Source organism: Ictidomys tridecemlineatus, chromosome 9 (assembly GCF_052094955.1).
Source record: "Ictidomys tridecemlineatus isolate mIctTri1 chromosome 9, mIctTri1.hap1, whole genome shotgun sequence".
In the NCBI taxonomy this organism is placed as follows: domain Eukaryota; kingdom Metazoa; phylum Chordata; class Mammalia; order Rodentia; family Sciuridae; genus Ictidomys; species Ictidomys tridecemlineatus.
This window is the reverse complement of record NC_135485.1, coordinates 71,972,517-71,995,912: the sequence shown is the minus strand read 5'-3', so window position 1 is coordinate 71,995,912 and position 23,396 is coordinate 71,972,517.

The following is a 23,396-nucleotide window of genomic DNA, read 5'->3' as shown; positions in this document are numbered from 1 at the left end:
TTGCTCCTTCAATGACTTCTCATTTTGCAGTTGCTCTTGCAGTCCAATCAACAAATTTGAGAAATGTTCTCAGGGTTAAATTCTACAAATTGAGCAGAGTGACCTTTTCTGGACCCCACTGAAATAGGGATCAAAGTATTGAATGTGATGAACAGGCATGAATTCTTACATTAAGTATGGCAGACATTTACAGTAGACACTTTAAAGTGAGCAGTTAATTAGAGAATATTTTGTTATAAGAACTACTTTTTTGTTTTCCTAACAACCATTTCCATTAGTACTATGGAACTAATATGATGAATTCTTAAGACATCAGGGATGTCCTTTAAACTGATTGAAGGTTATCATAGAGAAATCATTTTGGGTAAAATGTGGATGTTATAGACTGAATTATGTCCCTCTAAAATACATATATTGAAGGCCTTAGCTCTTGCACCTCATAATGTGATTGTATTTGTAGATGGGTCCTAGAGAGAGGGGTGTGGAGAATGAGGAAGGGTTACATGGAGAAATGGCCATTCAAGGAGAGAAACCCAACTATCAACTTCTTGATCTTGGACTACCAGACATCAGAACTATTAAAAATAATAACTAACTTAAGACACTCAATCTGTGGTATTATTATGGCAAAACCAGCAGTCTTAAAACAATGGGTAAAAGTAAAATAAATAGTTTTTTTCTGCAAATGTTCATTGTGATTTTTTAAATGAGATTCTGCTATGCATTTTCCAAATTGTTCCCTTTTCTCCTTTTTCCTTCTCAAAGAGGAACCTCTTGCAGAAAGAAGGCAGAGCAATCTGTCTAAAGGTTATTAGTTCAAGCTATAATAAGTATACCATAAACTAGATGATTTAAATAACAAGTGTATTTCTCATAATTCTGGAGACTAGGGATTACAATTGATGTGCTAGCATGATCAGGTTCTCCTAAGGAACCTCTTCCAGGTTTGCAGATTTCTGTCTTCTCACAGTATCTTCACATGGTGGAGAGCTGAGAAGAATGTGACCACTCTGGTGTCTTTGCTTGTAAGAGGCAATAGCACCATGATAAAGGGTCTACTCTCAAGATCTAATTACCTCCCTAAAGCCTCACGTCCTGATCCTATCCCAAAGTGGGTTTATTTTCAACATGTGAATTTCAGGAGGACACATGCAGGCAGTCCATAAACAGCACTGCCCTAAACAAGTTTGCTCATTGACTCATTTTCTCTTCCATTGCTTATTCTTCAACTTCTTTAATAAACTGTTCAAGGCTACAATCAAAACACTGAGGGTACTCCAGGTGAACTGGGCTGCACAAAATAATCACACAGAGACAGATAAATACCTTTTTCTTGGGGTCTTATGATGGCTACTCTGACCTTAGGGGTCTGTGGAAAGAGAGGGCACGTGCTGAACTCTTTTATTGGGGAGAAGCCATTCAAATGAGGCAAGGGGTCAGGTTTCAGAGAATCGAGTCTAGCTTCCTGATGTCTACTGTCAGCAGGTTGATTGACTACTAGGGAGGCCATGCTCATCTCATGAGCTATGTCGGGGTCATAGGTAGAATTAGTGAAAAGACCAGAGCGAGGCCCACCCAAATAGAGCGACAACAAGGGTTCAGTTCACTTTGTGCGCTCAGTGCTCATAGTTCACACTCACACAGCCTGTGGCTGGCTTGCCACATCTCCACATTCTCATCACTCAAGGCTAAGGGGCACTCGGTTTCTATGTGGCAGCTCCTGACAGCTAAGTCTCTGAAATCCAACCAGTATTGTTTATGTTTTCATCGTTGTAGCAATGGGCAGGCCAGTGGAAGTTCTAATACAGTCTCAGACAATTTCTACATCAATTTCTCTCAAATGTGAGGTTCCATCAATGAGCCTGGCTTCATGACTCCCTTATTTCCCTCTCAATATATACCACAACAAATCACAAATTAACAGGAAGCCTTAGAAAAACAAAATGGCATGTTTAACATCATTTCAACATAATTGAATCTCAAAAAATACTTTCTCTGGTAACTTATTCTGAAATATAAATCCATCACATATTTGGAAGATTCATCTCTTCTGTTCTTTGGAAAGAACAGTGCATAATTTTTTTATTGCTATAACAGATTACCTAAATAATGCTAATAAATTACCCCAAAACTTTTTGTTACTTAGACCAACCAATATTTATTATCTATAAGTGAGGAATTTCAAAGCAGCTTAGCTGATAGTTGGGACTGAGAATTTCTCATGACATTTATTCCAGATGTTTTCTTCAGAGCTTCAGACTTCAGAGGCTTGCTGGGGGATAGAGGATCTATTTCCTAACTCACCGACATGGCTGTCTTTAATGACCTACCCTCAGAAGTGACATATAATCATTTCTGGTATATTCTATTGGCCAAAAAGATAAGACATAATGCAATGTAGGGGGGACTTTATTGTACAAGACTGTGGACACTGGGAGGTCATGATCATTGAGCCATTTTGGAGGTTTTCTACCAACGTTAAGAGAATTGGAACAGAAATTGCCGAATTAAATTTTGATACAATTACTAATATGTCCCTTAGGCTTTTGCTTTAAGTATTTTGTCAATATAACCCATGTGTCAGGACATTTAACTCTGTGACTCTTGATTTTCTCAATACTTTTGAGCAGTTCTAATAATTTTCTATCAATCATAAAAACACAATATCAAGTTTTGTTCAAATTTGTGAGAAAAATAGAGGAAGTACTAAATAGATACAAGGCAAGTAGGAATTTGTCTTATAATATTAAATATTCACACATTTACATTTACTTCACACTTTTTGTGTTTAAGAATATTATTTCATAAAGTCTGGAAAATGAACAATAAACTTATTTATTAGACAGTACATATTTTACTACTTCTTATGACTGGAATAATTAAATACAGCAAAAGAAAATACTTTCCTCGTGAGAGTAACCCCTATAATTTGTAACTATCAGGTAACTTCACTGAGTCAATCTCAATTACAGAAGTCGATGGCAATCCCAGCCAATGCCTCATCACACATGTAATTGCTTCAGCTGCAATCTCAGTTATTTTTTATTTCTGCCTTTCCCTGTATTAGTCAGATTTTCATTGCTGTGACCAAAATACCTGACAAGAACAACTTAAAGAGAAGAAGTTTATTTTGGCTCAGGGTTTCCAAAGTTCAATCTGGGTCCAAGATGAGACAGAACATTGTGGTAAAGGGTGTGGTGAAGGAAAGCTTTTCAAATACTGGTAGCCAGTAAGAAGAGAGAGGGAATGAAAAGCCAGGGATCAGGATAAAATCTGCAACATCATATTCTCAGTTACCTATGTCATCCAGCTATACCCTACCTGTCCAGATTCACAAATATTCCATATAAATTGTTCTACTGACTAGACTACAGCTTTCATAATCTAATTATTTTACCCTGAACACTCCTGTGTTTTCTTTAACATGAGCTTATTGGGGACACTTCACATCCAAACCACAATACTCCCTATCCTCCATAGCCAATTAATGAGCAAATTTTGTTGATTCACCTTCCAAATCATATGAAAAATTCATCCACTTTTGTTAGTCTTCATCTTTTCCTCCAACTCCATATCATCAGAATCCCTTGCCTGATCTCGTGTATCCTTGCTTACTCTTTAAAAATTCCCAGTGGCTTCTCATTACATTTGGATTAATATCCAAACTGCTTACAGTGATCTTTTGGGTTGTACATGATATTTACAGGATATGGCCTCATTTCTCTTAAAATTCCAGACCCACTAGTCTTCTTTCATTTAAAGCATTCAAAGGAAGTGGTTTGATTTTTATTCCTTAAGTTACCCACACATGCATACTGTTCTCTTTGACATAGCCTATATGCCTACTGTTCTTATGATTGCCTTGGCTCATACTTCAATTTTTAATATAAATATTATGTACTCAGAGAGGATTTTTCTGAACTCTTCCTTGATTCAAAAAATAAAAATGCTGTTTTTAGCAGCACATTTTTCAACAAAATATTTCTCTGCCTTATTATTCTCTATTACAGGAAACCCCACTTTATTATTTTGTTTATCCATTTGTCCATTTTCCCATTGATATCCAGTATGTGGAAATACTTTAATTTTCCTGCAAACTTGGTGCATATTACACTGTCCTATTTATTTTTAAATATGTATTTGAATAAATAAATATGCAACCAAATTCATTACAAAGTATTATTGAAGTTGAATAATTGAGTAGTTTCTTCTCATCAGCTCTTTACAGAGCCAGACTATTTGATCAGTTAGTCTGAAACATTCCTTTTCTCTCCCAACTGCGCACACCTTAAGTAAGCGTAGAGTTTTTCAGATTTCACCCAGGTTTTTCCAAATTTTACTATTTACCTGTTTCAGTTTTCAACATAGAAAGTAGTTGTTTATTGCTGCAAATTATTTTAAGTAATTAAAATATTTTACTGGAAGTCAAAAAACCTAAATGCTAACTGGTCTGGAAAGCCAAAAGTAAAATCAACCAATTGATCAATAAATAACTTTAACTTATAAGGACAATTTGGAGATGAAGCAATTTCCCTGTGTTCTGGAGGTCAGTTAGTCTTCTTAAAATGTTTTTATCCACTGCCACTAATGTGACATTTGAGGCACTAACAACATTTTCACATAGCAGGAAATGAACCAAATGGAAACTAAATAAAAGGTAATAACCACAGTCCACCATTTACAAGACTCTTTAAAAAGCTTTAGGGTCTTTAATACTCCAGAGCAAACCAAAAATCACATATGCTTTCAACATTTCAGAAACAGCAGACCCAGCAGGATGAAGTGTATGTATACCTCATTCCTGGATGACCCGTAATCAACAACTGTATCAGAGTTAAAGAAAATGACTGTCTCATGGCAAACACATATGAGATGATGCAAGCCAGTGAATTTAGAACATAAAAATTCCTAATCAGGAAACATTTCAATAATTTAACTATTTATGGCAACTTTGTGGGTTATAACCATTATAAAATCATAAGAACAATGAATTTATAGAGCAATAGAAAGAAATTTTCACTTTTTCCAGAACCACAACTTACACTGATAGATTTATATGCATATTTATTATTTGCTTATTCTCATTCTAAATCATATGTATAATTTTAAAGTTTTTGAAATAGAAACTTAAAGAAAATAAATTATCTCTTTCATATCCTCACAAATAGTTTTACTCTTAATGTTACTCTAGTAAGTCTCATAATGACTTCCATATATATTTGATATGGGGTCTGTAAAGGATCATACTTTGACTTAGTTCATTCAGTTAAATAGATGGACTTATTGTCTGCCAATCAATACCTAACATTAACTGTATGCCTCTTATATGCCTTGTGCTTTGTTATGATCTGTGTGAAATTCAGTCAGATTTATGCCCCTTTCTCTTCTTCCTAGTAAGGAATCAAGCAGGAATAAATCCGAATACCACAAGAACTCACATTCTTTGTCCTAGTGGCTCCTGAAAAATTTCGTTTTCTATGGAAGTAATTCTACTTTCTGACTATCTCACAGTGAATACACAAGAAATGATGCAAGAGCTGACCTGGATCAAAGTCACATTCTCCCATCTCTGTTGTTTCTAGAACACCTCCAGAACAGAAAGGGCCTTGTGTTGTCACCTGGAGAAAACATCCATTGTGATCCTGCCTTATTTATTAGGTTGTGCTAGCAACACAATTTACCTTTAGATCCTTTTAGTTGAACATGGCTGAGGGCTTCCACTACACTTTTTAATACAAGGAGAATTTAACTGGATGATAGAAAAGTCAGAGCTAAAATGTATGGTATCACATTGAACTAGACTGAAAATCTGAACCAATCTGACTCTAATATTGACTTTATATCAACATCATCCTTAAAATTATGGTTTACATAGTATTAAGATAGGAACCCCCTATATAACATTAATAATATATATTGGTTTAAATGGGGAATTTCATGTTATTCTATAGATATGTTTTGCCACTTTAGCAGTTCACATTCAAAAAAATGATGCTTAAATTATAAGATTTTTCATTGCGAATATTTCAACATATTAACTATGAGGATTTGTCAGGTTGGCTTTTGTTTGTTTGTTTGTTTGTTTGTTTCAGGTTAATGAAACATCCAAATAACAGGAGGAAGAAAGATATTCCCTTCATCATTGTCAGAAACTAGGTGGAAGACTTGACCCATTTAAACAACAAAAACCAAAAAGCGATCTAGACATAGCTTTCATTTCTCTTAGAGGCTTATTAAAGATAACAACAGAAGTATTTGTTTACAACTGAAATACTAGGAGCATAATGAAATACACTCCCAAGGATGCAATCAGTCAGGAAACATCTTGCACAGGAAATCTCTGTGGGATTTTCTGACATTGCTATGGGTCCTCTTGATTTCTCCGATGCCTGAAAACATAATGTAATCTGTGTTTAGGAGGCTTTCACTGATTTATATGAGAATGCTGATCTAACTCTCCTGGCTCAACATTTTGCTCATCAATACTGTTCTGTTATCTTTAACTAAAAAAACTTCAAACCCATGAGGTATTAATTTATCTGGATATTCTTTTGAAATGATTGTTAAGAAAAATGATGTGAAAATTACTTCTAAAACTGAAAATCAAACCAAAGAAAAATCTTAGATTTTAAGAGGAAATTTATAGAATTTGTACATTTGTGTTAGCACAAACTAAAACTTGAAGATATTTTTCTTAATTAGTGTGTTAGATAAAACTGTAAAAATGTTTCCCCAAGAGTTCTCACCCTGACACTAGGGACTCTGACTGTGAAAATGATATTTCATAGCAGAGAATATGGTATAATCAACACAAAAGATCTTTTGCAGATATAATTAAGATTGCTGATCAATTTACTTTAAAACAAAGTTATTATTTTGGATCTTCAGGTAAACCTAATCAAATTATATGGTACTTTTAAAAGTGAAGTGTTTTTTTTTTTTTTTGCCTAGTAAGCACAGAAGAAATCACAGATGCTGTCTGGCTTAGATTGTTCTGCTGTTGCTGGCCAGTGATTGATGGAACAACATGCAAGGACTGGACAGTGACATCTAAAAGCTCAATGTGTGCTAGGGCAGAGGGACTTCTGCAACTCATGGAACTGGATCTGCTGATAATTAAATGAGCCTTAGAGGGAAACTTTATCTGGATTTATTACTCTCTCGTCTAGAGAAGAGCCCATCCTTCCAATACCCTGATTCAAGATAATAAATGAATGTTGTCTAAAGATGATAACTTTGTGACAATTGACATACAACAATACATAACACAAACATATTCTAAATTTACCCTTTCATTCTTTTCAAAAATTAATATAGATCCAATCTCATTATCCAAAATAACAAATTTTTATTTAATTTCCTTTGGAATGAGATAAATAAGAATTTTCTTCTATTGTCAAGTTGTCCAATAGCTATTAAGATATTTAGGATATTTTGATTGATGAAGCTTTGATAATTACTTTAAAATATGTCAGCCTACTGTAAAAGTAAGCAAGAATTTAGTATAAATGCTAGATTTTAACTTTTGTTTCCTTTTAATGTGCTGTGGAATGAACCCAGGACCCTGGGCAGGCCAGCCAAGCATTCTACCTCTGAGCGACACCTCAATCCCAGGCTTCAACTTGTAATGAAAAGTTTAAATGAAGCACTTTCATTTTGAAAGTTTTTTAGACATTTTTTACAGCTATTTTTCCTTTACCTTAGAGAAAATATGAGAAATGGTCCTTGTGAAATACATTTCTTTTTTTCAATTAAAATAATTATAGTATTAAATTTTTTAATGAAAAACCCAACTGTGTATTATATATATTTACTCTGAATTTTCTTGAATAAATTAATTTATAGCCAGGCACATAAGACAGCACTATTGATAATGTATTAACTCAATTCTAATGTTACTTATGTGCTGCCATTATGCTCTTTTGAAAAGTCAGTTCAAATTATAAATTATGTATAGTGAAGAGAATTTTACTTAGAAAGAAATCATCTATTTAATTCACAGAAGTGTTAATCTATTTTCAGCCCCTTAATTTTATTCTTCAAAGTTTTTTCTTTTGTTTCTTAGACTCAAACCTCTTTACTTTTGAAATAATTAATTAAATAATGCCTCAGAAATCTTAGTGAGATACTTATCACCTTTTAATCATTATTATAGATTTCTGAAATCCATCACACTTGAAGCTTTATATCCTTTGGATTAATACTGCTTAAAAGAGTTTGAATCAGCAAATCAAGTAATTAGTTAATTGTATCTTATAATAGTGCATAAATGTTTATTTCCCTTTCTGTGCTCTCTTTCAAATCAGGCTAAGATTTATGAGTAATTCCAGGAAGACCTTATCTACACAGCACTATTGGAGAGATACTTTAAGCCGTAATAAGTATTTCTATTCCTTCCATAATCTCCCTGTAACTCCTCTTTCTAGAAGAGTTTTTTTTTGGGGGAAGACATAAAATGTCATTTCATTCATTTATTTCTTCATCTATGCACTCACCTACACATTTATTCTCTATATAAATTTTTATTGAGCATTGATATAGATTGCTAGGGTTAAATTAATGAGCAAGAAATATTTGCTGCAATTCTATTCCATTTTATACATTACAAAATTGATTATAATACTATATAATACATGCTAAACTGACAGATGACTAGAAGGTGATATGGGAACATAAATATTATCTTAAAGTTTTAGAAATGCTTCTATAAGAGGTAAAATCTTAAGATTATCCTTAAGAAAAATAAAAGTTATGTAAGTAAAAAATAATTACATTTCTTTCTTCAATATTTACTGGGGAAGAACAGAACAAACTCTAGGTGTAGAAGGTAGAAGAAGTTAGAGACAGTATGCTACCGCAGAAGAACAGGAAGCTTGGTATCTTTGAGGAATATACAGAGCCATTTGGTTCATATAGCTGAACCATGGAATATAAGGGAAGATTTGAGGTTAGGGGAAAAAAGCCAAAAACCCAAATAGAATAGCCATACAGGAGGGATCTTGCCATGTTAAATTTAGAGTGCATATTTTACACATACCATGTAACAAGTTATCTTATTGTACCTATTTCGATTCTGATCACACTGTGAAAACTTATCAAAATGAAATTTCTTATGAGATAGAAAAAAATTGAAAGTTACACTAAATGTATCCTTAAGCAGAAAAATTATTTTAATTCATTTTGGAAATGTTTGCTCATACCAATATTAATTAATTTGCTTATTGAATGACTCACAAATGCCAGTAATGGGAAAGTAGTTTGTACTGAAATAAACTTTTCATAGATAGAGATGAAAATTCTCAATAATATATTTTAAATTTATTTGAAGACACTAGAGAGCAAATAGGTAGGAAGAAATACAGAGGGGGATATGTGAATCAAATGAAATTTGAATTTATACATCTCTTTGTCTACATCTACCCTTTGTCCTCATGACTCATAACAGCTGGAACTTAAAAAAAGAGCCATAGAATTATTGATCTGGAAATAATACATGGAGGTTAGTATTGCCTGGGTAGCTGGTACAATATACAATCAAATATATAAGAAAAGACAGAGCTACAGAAAGTATAATTCCAAACATCTGGATATAAATTTCATCCTGATACTCAGCTCACTTACAAATTGAGTATTCTATGTAAGGTTTTCACCAGGGTACGATTGTTGATGTTAGCTGATTGGCTGAAAGAATTCAGTGGAGATTTCAGTACTCCCTACCTCCTGGCAAGAGAATCTTCAAAAATCAAACCCGGTAAATATACCTGTCTCTTAAACAAAAACTAATACTTTTTGAAGGAGGATAACAAAATTCAGTCTCTAAAATATATATTCCACCATGTGCAGTATATGATAAAACATTATTATGTAAATAAACTACAAAATGTGAACCATACTAGAAAGAATGTGGGTTAGTTGCAACAGAACATTCTACTTACTGATGATCAAGGAAACAGAAATTTGAATTGGATTAGGAGTTGTGAACATTAATTAAGCTAATAGAAATATGTTTAAAGACTTACACCAATAGATAACCTCATATAATCTAATATGTTGCCACATGATTTTTATCATATATGTCCACATAAATCAAATAGTGTTGTTTGGTACAAATATATTTTAACTATGAGAGAAGAGGTTTTTTTTTCTCATTGTTTTTGGACATTTTGCTCAATAATTTATTTAAATATTCATAATTGGAGCGATGTGTACATTTACCCAAGACTTCAAATTTCTCCATCCCCCACATATTACCTTATCTATTTCCCAGGGATAACCACACTGCTAGATTGTATCTCAACAAAAATGATAAGATGAGCATCCTGTAGGGCCCTGAGTGATAATTTTTTAGACTATGTATCTAAGAGTAGAATTCTCTGTCATAGCAAGTGTGGATGCTTAGTGAGTGAGGTTCAAGTGTTCTTTAGAATGGTTGCACCCATCTACACTGCTGTCAACAGCACATAAGACTTTCTCTATCTCCATGCATTCACTAATACTTGGCATTATTCTGTTCTCTAATTTGTTTCTATCAAATAGATATGAAGGTAAGTCACACTGTAGATTAAATTTTAAAATGGGCATGCCTCTATCCATATGCATGTTAGCCTTCAGGATTTCCTTCCTCTAAATTAACTGTTAATAAAATTTGCTAATTTTTTTAACAGAGTAGACTTTTTTGAATTGATATGTAGAAGCAACACAATTTTTTTTCAATTTTAGATATTGAAAATGTAAACCCCATAGAATAGAATACACAGAGACATATGCATATTAATACAGTTATCTCATCCTAGACAAAGGCGCCATAAACATACATTGGAGATAAGATAGCCTCTTCAACAAATGGTGCTGGGGAAACTGGAAATCCATATATAATAGAATGAAATTGAACCCCTGTCTCTCACCCTGCGTAACACTCAACTCAAAGTGGATGAAGGTTAGGTATTAGATCAGAGACACTGGACTTATTAGAAGAAAATGTAGGCACAACTCTCGAACATGTAGGCCTAGGAACCAAATTCCTCAACCAGACTCCTAAAATGCAAAAAGTAAAATCAAGAATCAATAAATGTAAATGGAATGATATCAAACTGAAAAGCTTCTTCACAGCAAAGTAAACAATCAAGAATGTGAAAGAGAGATCCTACAGAATGGGAGAAAATCTTTAGACCAGCACCTTAGATAAGTAATTAATTTCCAAGATATACAAAGAACTCAAAAAAAAAAAACACCAGAAAAGTAAATAATCCAATCAATAAATAGTCAAAGGAAATGAACACCTCACAGAAGAAATATGAATGGTCAAAAAATATATGAAAAAATGTTCAACATCTCTAGCAACGGAGAAATGTAAATTGAAACTACATTGAAATTCCATCTCACTCCAGTCAGAATGGCAACTATCAAGAATATAAGTCACAATAAATGTTGGAGAGTATGTTGGAGAAAGGTACTCTCATATATTATTTGTGGGACTGCAAATTTGTGAAACCACTATGGAAAGCAATATTCCTTAGAAAACTTGGAAGGGAACCACCATTTAATTCAGTTATCATACTCCTTAGTCTATATCCAAAGGACTTAAAAATAGCATAATGCAGTGATGCAGCCACATAAATATAGCAGCTCAACTTACAGTACCCAACAAACAACCTCGTTGTCATTCATGGATCAATGGATAAAGAAAATGTGAGATATATATATATATATATATATATATATATATATATATATATATATATATATATACACATACAATGGAATATTACTCATCCATTAAGAAGAATGAAATTATGGTGTTTGCTGGTAAATGGATGGAACTGAAATATATCATGCTAAGTAAAATAAGCCAATCCCCAAAAAAACAAAGGTTGAATATTCTCTCTGATTTGCTCTCAAATTTTGCTCACCCAAAACAAAGGAGATTAGGAAGGAAAATAATAGAAATCAATTGGATTAGACAAAAAGAAATGCAGGGAAGGGAGATGAGAGGGGAATAGGAAAGACAGTAGAATTAATTAGTGATAACTTTCCTAGCCTTGTATTTGAATACATTACCTGGGAAACTCCACTGATGGTACCACCACAGAGAGGGATGATAAACAGAATCAGTTGTACTCTATACATGTATAATCTGCCACAATGCATTCTACTTCCATGTATAACTAAAAGAACAACAACAAAAAAATGTAATTCCCAGTTGTTCATCTGCCTATCAAAGTTGTCCCATGGTATGATGTGTTGAATATAAAGCCTTAACTTTGATGTAATTAAAATTATATTTATATTGTTTGGTGATTTATTTCTGAAATTAAATTTTTGAAGTTTTTCTCAGCTCTAAGTAACAAAGATATTCTCCTAAATATTCTTTTACTAACTTTTCATTTTTACCTTTCACTTTGTCTTAGTCCATCTGTAGTCCAACTTGTGTGTCTAGTTTTGTTTTAATCAAAACTAAGAAATACTGGTGACCATCAGTTTTGTTCTAAGCTGAATTATGAATTCACATTTCCAGCCATGCAGACAAAGTGTCTTCCAAAAGTTTGTGTTTGTTCTCTTCCTTCCAGAGCTTTGGAGTGATTGCCATATCCATCAACAATTGTCTACAACCTCATCTTTTGTTACATAAATGAAATCAATGAAAATGTTTCTCCCTGTGGATAAAATATTGTCATTCAGTTTTTAAATTACTTGTTGGCTTCAAATTGCAAGCAAAGTATCTAGTGGTAAATGCTTCCTGGTAAGGCAGAGCCATGTTAGAGACAAAACAAACAAAAAAGCAAAACTCAAATACCTTATCTGGGACCACAAAACATTAATTTCACTCTACCTGTCCTTCCTTCTGATTCTAATTCCTTCTCTCTTGTATAACATGATTTATTAAATAAGAGTTTAGCAAACAAAGCAGGAAATTTGAATATAATACTTTAAGGGGGTTTTCAATTCCAAAAGATTAAACTGGAGCCTGAATTTTATGATTTCTTTGCTAATTATCAAGTATGTTAAAATTTTATACATCTTTTGGTGATAATAATACTTTGAAATTTTATCTTTAATCATATATTTTGTTCCATCCTGATATGCCAAAAATACTTTCACTTTTAATGTATAACTATAAATTTTATGACAAATATTACACTGATAATTTTGCCTGAAATGAATATTGAATGAATAAATTGTACAGTCTAAAGCATAGGAGATTTTCACTGTGATGAAAAAGACAATATTTTTCCTATCTAATAGTCTGTAAGCTTTTCCTTAAGGATTTGTAGAAAGAAATAAACCATAGGTAGTTTTATATTTACATTATCTGTACTTGGAATTTCCTTTAAGTATTACTGCCACTTGCATTTTCCATATAAATGAAACTTCTTTGATTTAGAATAAAATCTTATGTTTCCTTTTTTCTCTTGATACTTTATCTAGTCTTCTTTCACTTTTTCTAAGTTTAATGTAAAATTTTAGTAGATAAACTTTAGGCTAAGAAATATGTGTCCATCATGATATTGTTAGGATAGTCTTTGAGCCATCTTGCTGGAAAAATTTTTAAAAATAAATACCCAAGTCAATGTTGCAATTGAAATTTCATTAAAAAGCACATCGTAAAAATGGTGAGTTCTTTTTCAAACACAGTTTTATTATTGCTGGTTGAAAGCTTATCATGGCAAAATACCAATGCCCCTCTATTTCTTGAAAATGCAAATGCGGTACAGTATAAGGATCAATGGCTAACACACTAAAACTAAAGACTCCATTTGTACTGACACACAATTTAATGACAGCATTAATCCATCAAGGATTCTAAACCTTATGCAGAAAGAAAAATGGGGGGAAAACATTCTGAGATTGTAATGCTTGGTGTTATGGTTTGGATATGAGGTGACCTTCAAAAACTTAAGGGTTACCTAATATTTCAATGTTCAGAGGTGAAATATTTAGATTATGACAGCTATAACCTAATCATTTGATTAATGAATTTAGTGGATTAAAATCTGAAGACACTACTGTACTGGATGTAACTATGTTGGTAGGGTGTGGAGGAGGAAGTAGGTCGCTGCGGGGCATATCCTAAGGAATTACATGGTTAGTTCTTGTAGCCTCACTCTTTGCTTCTCTGGTGCTATGAGTAGAGCAGCTTTCCTTTGTCCTTCCACCTTATCTCAGATCCAGAGCAATGGAGTTGGCCGCCTATAGACTGAGACCTCTGAATTCATTTTCCTCCTCTAAGTTCTTGTCAAGTATTTTGGTCAAAATGAAGGAAAGTTTACTAACACACTTGGTCTTCAAATACTCAACCTTGACATAGGAGATTTTTTTTATTATAATATACACATACACACAAACACACTCTCATACAACAAAAATATTATTTCTTCAAAACACATTTAAAGTGTTCCAATATAAGTAATGATAATACTGCATTCATTAATGAATAAATGACTGAGACTTGGATTTCAGTGGTTCTTATTATCTGTGTAAGAAAATGGTTTAGGTGTTCAAATTATCACAGTTTCTTCTTAAATCAATAATAACCAAAATGACTATGAATGATTTAAACTACATGATCAAAGAAACTGTGGCGATAAGATTCTAGTGCTAATACATTGTGCAATTCAGAAAATTTTGGAGTTATGTGTAGATAAGCAGATTAGTAAGAAATAAAGGCAATGCATTTGGATTTAGAGTTTCATAAATATTTTCCCTGAAGAACAGTGGGGATTTATAAAGGATACATCTAAACAGTAGACAGTGCTCCAAAGATAATCAGGGCTTAGAAATCTAATTATAGAATATTCTTCAACTTTCTATGTTGAATTAAATTCCTGGAAGAAGATTTAATATACTCAACGCTTAAAAGCCATATTAAAACAAGCAAACAAACCAGAATCAACAAGCAAGCAAACAAACAAAAAAGCTTTGTGTGCTACTCAAGGAATTTTCCAGTTCCTAGTAAAACTGTGTGCTTCAAGGTCTTTATTATGCTTTTCTCCTGTAGAATTTCAGTTTCAAATTCAGACCCATCAATAATGGCAATGGTGTCTTAATCTTTGATTCAGAAGAATTTCTTTTATCAAAATCAGTCAGTCTCAAATTTTGTTAAAGAAATAGCCAAAAAAATGCTTAAAGTGTGCTTTTCTTCTATGATGGATAAACTTGTTCAATATTCTTTCCAATCCTCTTAAAGTTGGTGTTCTAAAACTGTTTCTTCAGATTCAGAACTGAAGTATGTGAGACAATTGGAAGGATGCAGGACATTTATTTTGCTAGATTTAATCACAGAAGTGATGAAATAACTCCACAGGCAGAAACTTCTTGACTCCACAGCTTAATACAGCAATGATACCATTTTTTCTGTATCATATCTCTGGTCCCAATGCTGATAGCATTCCTCTCTTGCACAAGTCATTCCTGATGTATCACTGGCAGCTTTCCCATATGTGGCTGTAGAAGAAAAGACTGGGCAGGGCTCAGTTTCAGTGTGTTCACCCTAAAACTTTCTCCTCTGGCCCCTTCAAGGGTTTTGTGTTCAACCATTAAAACTTTCTCCATCACCTAAACCACACATAGGTTTGGGATATATTGTACCTTTATTTGTGCATACATTCTTGTGGGTTTTAGTTGATTTCTTGTAGTGAATAGTTTTTAGATAGTTTGTGTTTCATGGGAATTCCATTTAACATCCTTAACTTATTTCCATCCTGTTGGATGGGATAACAATTTAACTTCAAAAATGTACAAAACCCTTCTCTCATACAACTCCTTGTTCTTCTCTCTGTATCATGTAGTTTTTTGCAAATTACATTTCTATATCGTATGCTAAATAATAAAGCTATAATGATATTAGTTGCACTTGTCTTTTAAACCATTTAGGAAATAAAAGTAGAGTCACAAACTAAAAATGCAACCCCAGCTTCTAATCTTACTTGAGTATATTTACCTTACTGGAGACGTCCTTTTCATCACACATTTCTGATTTATTGTTTGGGTTTCCTTCATTTCAATGTGGAAGATTCCCCTTAGCATTTCTTTCCCTCAGTCTATAGTTAACAAACTTCCTCAGTTTGTTCTTATTTAAGAATGGTGTCAAGTTTTCTTTACTCTTTGAAGGACAGTTTTGGCAGATACAGAATTCTTGGCTGACTTTCTCTGTGCTCTTTTGGTACATAGCCCATGTCATCTGTTACATCTGGCCTCTGTGATTGCTCATGAGGAATCACCTATTAATCTTATTGCAGATTCTTTATACCTGATGTGCAGAAGGATTTCTCTTGTGTTGCTTTCAAGATTCTGTTTCCCTGTCTTTTGAAATTTTAATAATAATGCGTTTGATGTAGATATCTTTGAGTTTGTTTCACCTAGAGTCTCTTAGATGTGTATGTTGATGTCTGTCACCAATATGTTAGGTTTTCAATCCCGTTTCTCTCACTGTTCCTTTTCCCCTGACTCACTTCTTCTTCTGGAAGTCTCACGTACAGGCTTGGCTATTCTTGGTGGTGTCTCACAGGTCCTCTACACTCTACTCAATTTTATTAACTTTTTTCCTGCTCCTTGGACAGGATTATTTCAATTTTTGCATATTCAAGTTTATTGATTCTTTGATCCACCACTCAAATCTGCTGCCAAACCCCTTTAATGAATTCTGCATTTTATCATCTACTTTTCAGCTGTGAAATTTCTGTCTGGATCCTATTTTATAATTTTTATCTTGGTATTGATATTTTTCATTTCATACATAAATCATTTCCCTGATATTATGCAGCTCCTTGGCCATGTTTAAGGCAGTTTATTTAAAGGACTTATCTAATGAGTATAATGTCTGTGCTTCTTTGGTAGAAGTTTCATTTCTACAGAGAATTGACTATGCTTTCTGCATACTTTGCCTACTTGTAATTTTTGCCTAAAAAGTGACATGTTTTGATGTGGTAAGACTGGAAATCAGATTCTTCCTCATCTGCAGGGCTTGTTTTGTTGTCGTTGGTAGGATGCAACTGTTTATTTAGTGACTTTTGTAAAATATTTAAAATATTTTTGTAAATATCTGTATTCTTTGTCATTGTGGTCTCTGGAGCCTGTTTTTGTTTACTTTGTGTTTGACTAGTGTTTTGACAAAGATTTCCCTGAAAACTAGGAGCCAAAAAAAATGAGAGCACAAGGGAGAGAGGGGGGGGGAGAAGGAAGGGGGAAGGAAGAACAACAGGAGTAGAAGAAGGAGGGGAAGGGTCTTTCCCATTTTTGCAGAGGGGCTTTGTGCTGGGGCACTCTTTCTATACTTAGCTGGGCTTTCTCAGGCCTAGAGATCAGCCAAACATGAAAACATAATGTCTACACAGTTGTGTGTCCTCCCCCACCCCGCCGCCCCCAGAGCCTATGTCCTGTTCTGAGCATATGCAGAATTTTCTAAATCCTCTATTTAAAAAATTAATTTGTTTAATTAGTCATGTATACATGACAGTAGAATACACTTTATGCACTTTGATATATTATATGTAAATGGAGTATAATTCCTCATTTTTCTGATTGTACATGTTGTAGAATCACATTGGTCATGCAGTCATATATGTTCATAATGTAATAATGTCTGTTTCATTCTACTATCCTTCCTACCTCCATATACTCTCTTCTCCTTTCACTCCTTTCTATCTAATCTAAATTAATTCTATTCTTTCCTAGCCCCAATCCCTATTGTGAATTAGCATTCACATATCAGAAAACATTCAGCCTTTGGTTTTCGCTTAGCATATTCTCCAGCTCTATCCATTTACCAGCAAATGCTATAATTTTAATGTTCTTTAAGGCTGAGTCATATTCCATCATACATATATGTCACTTTTTTTATCCACTCATCTATTGAAGGGCACATTGAAAGCAGTATGGAGATTTCTCAGAAAACTTGGAATGGAACCACCATTTGACCCAGCTATCCCACTGTTCTCTTTAAACACAAAGGACTTAAAATCAACATATTACAGGAAAGCCTCTATTTTTAAATGCCATAATTATCTAAAGAAACTCTCTCTATCTCCTGACATTTTCTCTGACACTACCCAGAGGTAAGTTTATAATTATATAGCCCCACTCTAATTTACTTAGAACTGATGCACTAACATCTTTCTTTAACTCACTATTGTGGTCTTGTAAGGACTTCTCCATCACCTTGCCACTGAACATGATGTCTACCTATTGTCACAATAATCTGGGTAGCCAACCCCAAATGAAAGTTACTTAAAGCAATAGTCATTTATTATTCACACAAATATACATATACTTGGTTATTAAGATTAATTTGGTTTATTCTGTTCTCTGTGAAGTGGACTTGCATTTCACTGCTGATCAAATGGAGCACTTTAGCTTCAACTTTCAGTTTCCAGGGACACTCCATCATATGTTCCTTTCATAGTCCTGGAACCAAAGGACTATCTGTGTTATGTTCTGTAAAAATTTCATACAAATGAGTACAGTAAAGTATCAGGACTAGAAGATCATCATATCAGTAGTGTACTATTTGGCAAAGTCATGTGGCTATTTCTCACAAAAGGGATGAAGAAATATGCTCTGCTGCTCTAGTGAGAAGACTGAAAAACTACAGAGCAAAGCATATTGATGCATGAAATAGGGAAGAGTTAGAATTGAAGAATTATAGAAATGCATTAGAAATGCAATCTATCTCACTGGATAAGAAAATACTGAAGTGTGGTCCTGTAGCATAAATGGCACAAGTAGGTATAGGATGAGGAGTGAGCAGGGTTGCAGCCTCACAGAGCCTGTCATGCCAGTGTGGACCTGAGGCATAGTGAGCCAGAGCTGAGAAGAGCCAGGGCAAGCAGACCTGTCTCCTGATGCAGCACAGGACCGGCCAGTGCAGATGCCCACTTCACACATTATTGCAGGAGAATCCAAGAACCAAAGCCTCCTGCTTCTGGACCAACAGCAAGAAAAATGAAAGTTCAAACTCAAGGGTTAACCAATACCATTAATAGTTTTCCAAACCCTGATTAGCATAAATATGGACCAGAGTGTTGATCCAAGTGATAAATAAACCCATAGACCAGCACACTCAGGGGTCAAGCCCTATAGGTTTCCTCCTCACCTCTGCAAAAATTATGTTTCTGTTCTTCAGTCTTGAATAAATCCTACTTCTTTCACTCTTAGCTCCCATTGTCCTATGAATTTCATTCTTTGGGTTTGTGGGATAAGGACCTGGAAAGAATTTGGCAGTGAACTGTGGGGATCTGTTCTCACACTGGAGGGCATAATCTAACACTTAGAGCTGTAACATGACACTACATGGTAGTGGAGAAGAATCAGGCTTTTCCAGCTGTGACCCTCGACCCTTAGAGAAGACCCTGGTAGGCACCCCTGGTTGTGATTAGCTGCTAACACATTAAAATGGGCTTTCTCATCTGAAGAGGCTGCAGCTTGCAGGGGACACACCTGCCAGCTGAAGTGGAGAATTGAGTTTCGTCTTAAAAATTGGTTTCATTGTCACCCTACTGAAGGTGATGCTGAAAAAGATCAGGAAAAAGAACTCTTTCCAGAAGACAGAAATTCAAGCTGAACATTCTGCTATTCACTTTTCCGAGGCATGGGGGTGGTGGCTTTTTCTCTGATTGATTAGTGTATATATATATATACATACAGTTTGGCTTTATGGGTAAAGACTCGGATAAACATCATTACAGCATTGGTGACAAGAAGAAGCTGTACTGAATGAGCAGTTTGTGAGACTTTGTGCCTTGTGTGAATGCACCCAATAAGAAGTAGACAATAAGTGGATGAGACCTCTGTGGGAATCAGTCCTCTTCTCTCAGGAGCATCTTGGGACACCAAGTGTACTCATCAATAATGGGAACTTTGTGGCAAAGGTAGAGACTTATATTTGGACTTTACAGGATCTTCACTTGCAAAGAGAAGATAGATTTCACTCTTGCCAAAATTGGCTGTTGACTCCTCCAGTTAGCAGCTCAGAGCAGTGCTGTAGTCCTAAAGAAGCTCCACAGAGTAACCGAAATTTAGACGCCTTTAAAGCAACAAGGAACAAAAAGCTAACCTGTTGGTGAGGAGATTTATTGAGATAATGATAGTTTCTGCTATGTAAATTGGATGTGGAATGGGAAATATTACATTTGTGGCCAGTATTAAAATCTATGGTGACCATATCAAAATAATAGAGGAATATCATCAAAGATTCACAAACATAAAAAAATTAAATCTAGGCTATCCCTTCAGAAATAGAACCTGGTTTAGCCAAAGTAATGAGTAGGCCCAAAATAAACATGCGTAGAATAGACATTTTAATAAGTGCTACACAGAAGTTATGGTTTCATATCTATTGTGAAAACAGATAATGTGGGGGGCTATTCATACTTTAGTCCTCTTACTAGTTGTACACTTTTATAATTTAACTAATTTTCTTCATTATTTTCCTCTCTCCCATTACATTATCATTTTATATAGGATGGTCTGGTGATGTATAAAATTTATTTTGTATGTTACAAGGCACTGAGGACAGATTGGGACTGAACATCACCCATATGTGCAAATGTGACAAATAAGACCTTGAGTTTCCTCTTAGAAAAAGATTTAAAACACACAGGAATTGCATTAAACTTGCTGGTATCAGGCAGTTGTGGCTGAACAGTTGTTCAAGATTTAAGCACCAGCAGAAGGGGATTGTATTATATGGATTGCAAAGTAGTTGTTGTTTATGGAAAAATAAGATTGGCTCACTCAACATCCATTTCTAATCTCTCTCAGGAGCAGACTTGTAACAGTACATACTCATGATCTCTTTGCATCTATAGGTTTGAATATAATTTAGTTTATATCAGATATGTTCATTTAAGTCTTCTTTTAGGTAAGAAGGATGCCAGAGTTCATTATTCATTTGGCTAGAACAAATCATGGCAACAATAGAATGCTCTGAAACTAGTAAGCTCTTGATTCATCAATGTCTATGTGATGGAGCAACTTCTTCAATTTTGGTAGAGGCAAAATAGGTCTGGGTATTTAAAATTGTACTGGAATTTTAGCCTAGTTACTGACTTTCTGTAATTTCAACAATTACATAAACACCTTATTTCCTACATTGTCCTCTTCCTAGTGTAAACAGACTATAATGCATTCTATTGTTTGTAGTTGAACACTTTCCAATGTAGTTTCTAAATGAAAACAATTAACTTTATCAAAACAAAGATTCAACTCTAACAAGGGTAATCTGACTAAAAAGTGTCTTAAAGAACCTCGTGCAATGTTTAATGATGGACATACATTTTGAGAAATGCATTGTGAAGGCAATTCCATTGCTGTTTAAATATCATAGCTTGTGTTTATAGAAAACAAGATCATAAAGGCTACAACACAGTACGGCTTTATGGTGTAGCCATTACTCCTGGGCTACAAACCTGTACAACCTGTTACTTACAGAATATTGTAGCAATTGTAACTCAATGATAGTTGTGTGTCTAAATATTAAAGTGATAGAGTAAAAATTGATATAATAATTATAAATGATGCACTTATATAGGTACTTATACTGAATAGATCTTGCAGGATTCAAGGTCTCAGTCAGTGGTGAATGATTGTGAATGTGTAGGGCATTACTGTATCCTACTGTAGACTTAATAATACTCTACACTAAATTTTTTAAAAATCTATTCTTCTTTTTTCAATAGTAAATTACCTTAGCTTACTGCAACATTTTCCTCTTAAACTTTTTAAATTATTCTTCAATTTTTGGACTCTTAAAACAACTTAAAACACAAACACATTGTTAGTTGTAAAATTTTTTTTCTTTATATTTTTATTCTATAAGCTTTTTTTATTCATATTATTTTAAATTTATAAACTTCTTCATAGGAAAATAAATGCAAGCATACGTATAAGCCCAGGCTAACACAGGATCAGGTTCATCAACATTACTCTTTAACCTCCACGTCTCTTCTCACTGGAAGGTCTTCAAGAAGCATAACACACATGTAGCTGTCATCTCCTATGATAATAATAACTTTTGAAATGCCTCCTGAAGGACTTGCCTGGGGATCTTCTTGAGGAGGTATCATGCTTTTCAGAGTTGTGTTTTATGGGTTTGCCTCGTTTGTTTCTTTTTTTATCATAGATTTGTTTATAAGCAGATAATGCACATTACTATTCATTGTATTAATGAAAACATTTTGGTGTTTGAGTACATGTTTTTAAACTTTTTAAGGAGCTATGTAGGTCTGAAAAAGCTTCTGCTAAACCTTAAACTGTGAATCTTCTTGTGTTTGTCTTCTGAAATTTACTTGTGCACATCCTCTTCAGCTGTGAATTCCTGATCCACATCTTGCAATTCCTTGTTAGTTAGTTCATAGGAACCACATCTAGGAGCTACTACATGTTTCCCTCATCCACACCCAGGTAAAAGTTGTTTGCCATCTCTATCTCAATATTACTGATTTTTTTTCAACCTCTTCATCCTTGGCAAATCCTTTAAAGGAAGATAAGATTCTTGCATGTCCTCTTCCAGATGTCATTTATGATTTATGCACACTTTTTTGAGAGAGAGAGAGAGAGAGAGAGAGAGAGAGAGAGAGAGAGAGAGAGAGAATTTTTTAATATATATATATATTTTTTAGATTTCGGTGGACACAACATCTTTTGTTTAGTATGTGGTGCTGAGGATCCAACCCGGGCTGCACGCATGCCAGGCGAACGCGCTACTGCTTGAGCCACATCCCAGTCCCATTTATGCACAATTTAATGGCATCATCCCAAGTCCAAAAAAGTTCATATATCTTGCAATATTTTTACAATCACATCAGTGTCTTCTCAGTATCTTTCTTAGTTGCAGCAATAGCCTGGTCAGAGGTCTACCTTGGGCAGTAGGATTTAAGAGATGCTATAATTCCATTATCCATTAGTTAAATCAAAGAAGTCAAGTTTGAATAAAAAACATCTTTTTGATATTGAGACAAAGATTACTATAAAAGGAGGACTGTGGAAACTTATTAACAATAAGCAACACCTTGAAAGGTGTGTTCTTTTCCAAACAGTATTTCTTCATTTTACTGACATAGCAATTTGGGAGGTCATTTTGGAAGAAGAGCAGGGTCATTCACGACTGCTTAATGCCTCTGTAGTTAACTGGCAATGTGCACTTTTGATATGCTTGGCAGCCTTGAGATTCTCATTGTGGGTTTCAATTTGTAGCCTGTGACATTTCTCACTAGCAAGACTGTTATCCTGTCATTAAAAGCCTTGAAACATGGCACCAACTTGGCTTCCTTATGGGTAAAAGTCTTTTCAGGCATCTGTTTCCAAAATAAGAAGGTTTCACCTATATTGCATATTTGTTTTGGCAATCAATTTTCCTCCCTAATCAGTTTATCTGCTGCCTTCACATTCACACTAGGATACTC